This window comes from Lipotes vexillifer, unplaced genomic scaffold (genome assembly GCF_000442215.2).
Source record: "Lipotes vexillifer unplaced genomic scaffold, Lipotes_vexillifer_v1.1 scaffold496, whole genome shotgun sequence".
Classification (NCBI taxonomy): domain Eukaryota; kingdom Metazoa; phylum Chordata; class Mammalia; order Artiodactyla; family Lipotidae; genus Lipotes; species Lipotes vexillifer.
The window spans coordinates 2,506,589-2,511,815 of record NW_006786690.1 but is presented as its reverse complement, the minus strand read 5'-3'; positions in this window follow the sequence as shown (position 1 = coordinate 2,511,815).

Genomic DNA, 5,227 nt, shown 5'->3' with positions numbered 1-5,227 from the left:
ACTGGGTGCCACTGTGCTCAGAAGGCACCAGAGGACCAGCAGAGGCTTGAATCAGGAGCATGATCTGGTCAGATGGGTGGCTCTGGTGGCAATATGAAGGGGCTAGTGCTCGATGCATAGTATATGCTCAACACAGATGTGTTCTTAACTATTCATCTTTTATTTTACGATTTGAGCTTTTGTATGTTGTTTTGAAAACCTGTACCCAATGTCATGAATAAACATTTTCTTCTAAAAATTTCAAATTTTGTTCTTTCATATTTAGGGCTTTAAATCATTTGAAATTTATGTTTCTGTTTGGCATGGGGTAGGGATCTCACTTTACCTATTTTTTTTTTTTTTTTTTTTTTCTTTTGCAGTCCGGGGGCCTCTCACTGTTGTGGCCTCTCCCGGCACAGGCTCCGGACGCGCAGGCTCAGTGGGCATGGCTCACGGGCCCAGCCGCTCTGCGGCATGTGGGATCCTCCCGGACCGGGGCACGAACCCGTGTCCCCTGCATTGACAGGCGGGCTCTCAACCACTGCGCCACCAGGGAAGCCCTCACTTTACCTTTTCTATCTGAATAGCCAGTTGACCTAACACCATTTCCTTATTAAATAGCTTGCTCCCTAAAGGCTGATTTCTGCCATATGCTAAGCCCCATTTGTAAGTGGTTGTATTTATAGGCTCCCTCTTCCATTGTTTACTCCTCCTTCTTTAATTACTATAGCTTTATAATAAGTCATGGTATCTAAAAAAACAAGTCCTGGGCTTCCCTGGTGGCGCAGTGCTTGAGAGTCCGCCTGCCGATGCAGGAGACGCGGGTTCGTGCCCCGTTTCGGGAAGATCCCACATGCCGCGGAGCGGCTGGGCCCGTGAGCCATGGCCATTGAGCCTGCGCGTCCGGAGCCTGTGCTCCGCAAATGGGAGAGGCCACAACAGTGAGAGGCCCGCATAACGCAAGGAAAAAAAAGAGAGAGAGAGAGGGCTGTACGTAAGGTGCCAAAATCATGACTAGTAGGAACCATGACGTGCTTCAGAAAGATAAAATCAGCAGAAGGTGGCGAAGGCTGCTGCCAAGCACCCGTAGTGCTTCAGATCTGCTGTTACCTACCGGGGGGACCAGCTTAGGAGAAGAGGGGGATTTCTCTGACAGCAGGGCTGTTTCCCCACTCAAGCGAGACCAGATAAAGAACAAGGGAAACGCTGTGACTCTAATAACCACATTAGGAGATGATGTGTTAATTGTGTTACCTTCTGGAAAGCGAATGAACCCCAATGGACTTCAGTGAGGGGCCCCCATAACGCAAGAAAAAAAAAAAAAAAAAAAAACAAGTCCTTCTTTATTCTTCAAAATTGTGTTGGTGCATTAGTTTCCTATTGCTGATGTAACAAATTACCACAAATGTAGTGTCTTAAACAACACAAATTTCTTCTCTTACAGTCCTGGAGGTCAGAAGTCTGAAATCATAAAGGCAAGGTGTCAACAGGACTGCATTCCGTTTTGGAGGCTCTGAGGGAGAATCTGATCTCTTGCATTTTTCAGGTTCTAATGACCACCTGTATTCCTTGGCTTGTGGCCCCTTTCTCCATCTTCAAAGTGCATCACTCCAATTTCTGCTTCTGTCATCACATCACCTTTTCCTCTAATTTGCCTCCTCCTGTGTCCCTCTTGTAAGGATAATCTGGAATAATCTCCCCACCTCGAGATCCCTAATCACATCTGCAGAGTCTCAGGTATGGGTGAGACTCTGGACAGGATCCCTCCTAGGGCAAAATTCCCTCCGTCTGTAAAACTAGAAGAGAAATCCTCTGCTTCCAAAATACAAAGGTGGTACAGGCATAAGATTCAGGTTATAGACGTTCCCATTCAAAATGCGAGAAAATGGAAGGGAATAAAGAAACACCAGTCTCTAGCAATTTTGAAATCCAATGAGACAAACTCCACTAGGTGTCAGGGCCTGGGAAAAACCTTCTATGGTTTGCAGTTCTGCCCTCCACATGCGAAACAACGAGAAGACAAACATAAAAACTTCAAACCTGACTTCACACCATGTATAAAAATAACCTCAAAATGAATTATAGACCCAAAGAAGCATTGCTAAGTAAAAAAGCAGGTGCAAAAGAGTACATAGTGTATGATTCAACATATATGAAATTCTAGAAAGGACCAAGTTATAGTGACAGAAAGCAGATCAATGATTGCCAGTGGTGGGGGAAGGGGAGGAGGGATTTGATTGATAACAAGGGGTGGGAGGTAACTTTGTGGGGTGATGGAAATATTCCATATCTTGTTTGTGATGATGGTTCACAACTGTAGAGAGAAAGAAAGAGAGAGAGAGAGAGAGAAAGAAAGAAAGAAAGAAAAAGAAAGGAAGGAAGGAAGGAAGGGAGAAAGAAAGAAAGAATAGGAAAGAAAGAAGGAAAGAGGGAGGGAGGGAGGAAGAAAAAGAGAAGGAAAGCAAGAAAGAGGGAAGAGGGGAGGGAGGGGTGGGGAAATGAAGGAGGGAAGAGTCAGATCTAACAGGCCTAGGGTGGGGCATGACCGCCATCAGTCAGAGGGGCCAGCAGAGCCCCCTGGACAGGTCTACTGGAGTTTTGGGCCCTAAACTGCTGGGGAAGTCATATCCTGCCCTCACCTTTCTAGAACAGAAAAGTGATCAGGACACCTGGATTTGTGTCCCGGACGTCGTCTCATCAAGCAGTCGAGTCCCCTTAGCAAGCTCTTCCCTCCTGCTTTGTCTCGGTTTCCTCGACGGCAGGGATTTTAGTCTGTGCTCAACTCCAGCAGTGCCTGGCACGTAGCACATGCTCCATACACATAAGCGTTTGTGTTCTTCTCATTTTGTTTCTAAGCAAATGGAAGGTAGGGCGCATAGCCCAACTCACTCAGCAGAGGGACAGAACCACAGTCCAGCCCCACACAATTTGGCCCCAAAGCCCAGCTGTTCAACCATCACATGGACTGCCCGGCGTGGGGTCCCTGGGGGCTCAGCTCAGGTCACCACCTTCAGAGAAGCAGGCCTTCGGTGGGCACTAATCCACATTGGTCTCGGGTGGCTTCTGGTGGCTTCTCTCTTTTTTTTTTTTTTGTGGTACGCGGGCCTCTCACCACTGTGACCTCTCCCATTGCAGAGCACAGGCTCCAGACGCACAGGCTCAGCGGCCATGGCTCACAGGCCCAGCCGCTCCGCGGCATGTGGGATCCTCCCGGACCGGGGCACGAACCCGTGTCCCCTGCATTGGCAGGCGGACCCTCAACCACTGTGCCATTCTGCTGCCTCCCACTCTCAGCCCACCTCCGCTACAGCAGCCACAGCTCTGCTCCGATCTGCCCACCCACCTCCCATGGTATCAGGGGGCTGTTTATAGAAACCCCTGCCCAGTTTGGGTATCCCTCAGAGCAGCTGCATCTTGGCAAAGGCTGGACCCCAGCACATTCTTTGGGGAAGGGGCTGTAGAGCCCGCTGACTCCAGGGCTGGAGCAGGAGCTTCGACATCACAGCCTTGGCCCCTGAGCAAGGCTGGCCCTCATCCCAGCCCCCATCCAGCTACTTCCTGCAGTCCCACTACTGCGCACACCACCGAACCTCGTCCAGGGTGAGGCCGGCGGGGCCCAGACCCAAACCCACAGCAGCGCAGCTTCCTGGGAAGGCAGCATTTCCAGAGCACCAGCTCTTTAGAGGACACTTTCAAAGTCCCCATGCAGTCCCCGCTCAGCATGAAACCCTGTCACCCCAGCCTAGCCCTCTGTGTGGTCATCTGAGACACTGAACCCATAATACTAACATGGTTAGGGAGTTGGGGTGGGAGAGGCTCCAACCCTCAGTAAATATCACTGCTGCACTAAGCACTTTAAATGCATCATCTCATTTTAATCCCAAACAAGCCTATGAGAGAGGTGCTGCTATTAACCCCATTTTACAGATGATGGAAACTGAGGCTCAGAAAGGTTAAGTAACTTACCCAACATCATCCAGCTAGAAAGTGGAGGGGCCAGGACTAGAACCCACTTACTACAAGACATTGGCCCCTCCAGGCAGAGCCAAGTGCCCCCCGCCCCCTGCTGCCCCCCTCTGATTTCTCCCTGGATGCATCTCATCCTACCCCTGGAGACCTGTCCTGAGCAGCAGTGGCAGCACTGGGCTGCACACACAGCCAGAGTGTATGTGTGTGTGTGGGGGGAGTGCTGTCACCCCTCCACCCAGCCCTGCAAGACCTTCCTTCCTCCCCTTGCCCTGCTCAGACCAGGGCTCCCCACTCCTAGAGTAGCCCTATCTGGGTCCCCTCTTCACCCTCACATCCCCAGCTTCCATCTTGCCATTCAGAGCTGGGCTGTCCATCCCAAGGCGCCCTTGGGATTCTGTTTGCTTCCAATTCCCAGGCCACCAGCAGATCTATTACTCATCTCATTCCTATGATTCATTTATTCAGTGGGTTTAGGGGCAGTCAGGAGGCCCTAGGGACTTGGGAGTGAATGGATTGGCCAAGGGCCAGGCCCAGCCTCTCTGTGCACATTAATGCCTCATCAGGTCTCTGGAAAGGTCAGCACTGTGGAGGCCTTGGGCTGCACGTGGCTGCTGTGGTCAGTCCTGGGGCAGGAGCCAGTGTCCAAGGCCACATCTACCTGCCCTGGCATCAGCCCCTGGTCACCAGAAGAGGCTGGGAGAGGAGGAGGAGGAACTGGGGGTAGGTAAGCCCCTTGGGGGTCCTCTAGTTACCCAGAAACCCCAGGGATAGGCAGGACCAGCCCTCTGGAGAAACCCCCACCTACACATAGTCTCCCACACCCCTCCTTTCCTGGCCCCTGAGACATGGAGGCAGCAGGAAGGGTGGCAGAAGGACCCAAGATGTGAAGTTCAAATATGAATGGTCAGCCACAAACACCCCTCCCCCCATGACCATGACCATCACCAAGGCCCATGGGCACCCACACCCCTCCTTGCTGCCCTTGCTGTTTTCATTTGCCACTCACCACCCACTCTCAAGGTCCCTATGTTGGGAAGGCACCCCAAGCCTTGGGAGTTAAGAGTAACAGCCCCCTTCATACCCTCCCTACAAGTCCTTTTGCTCCTCCTTGGAGGTGACCCCTATGAACAGCTCGGCATCTACTCTACGGACCCTTTTTTTGTGCATTTATAAAGCCTATGTAGATATTATTTAACTCTTCACATACCATACATAGTTTTCTCTGACTTGCCTTTTTTTTTTTTTTTTTTCCGGTATTGCGGCCTCTCACCCTTGCGGG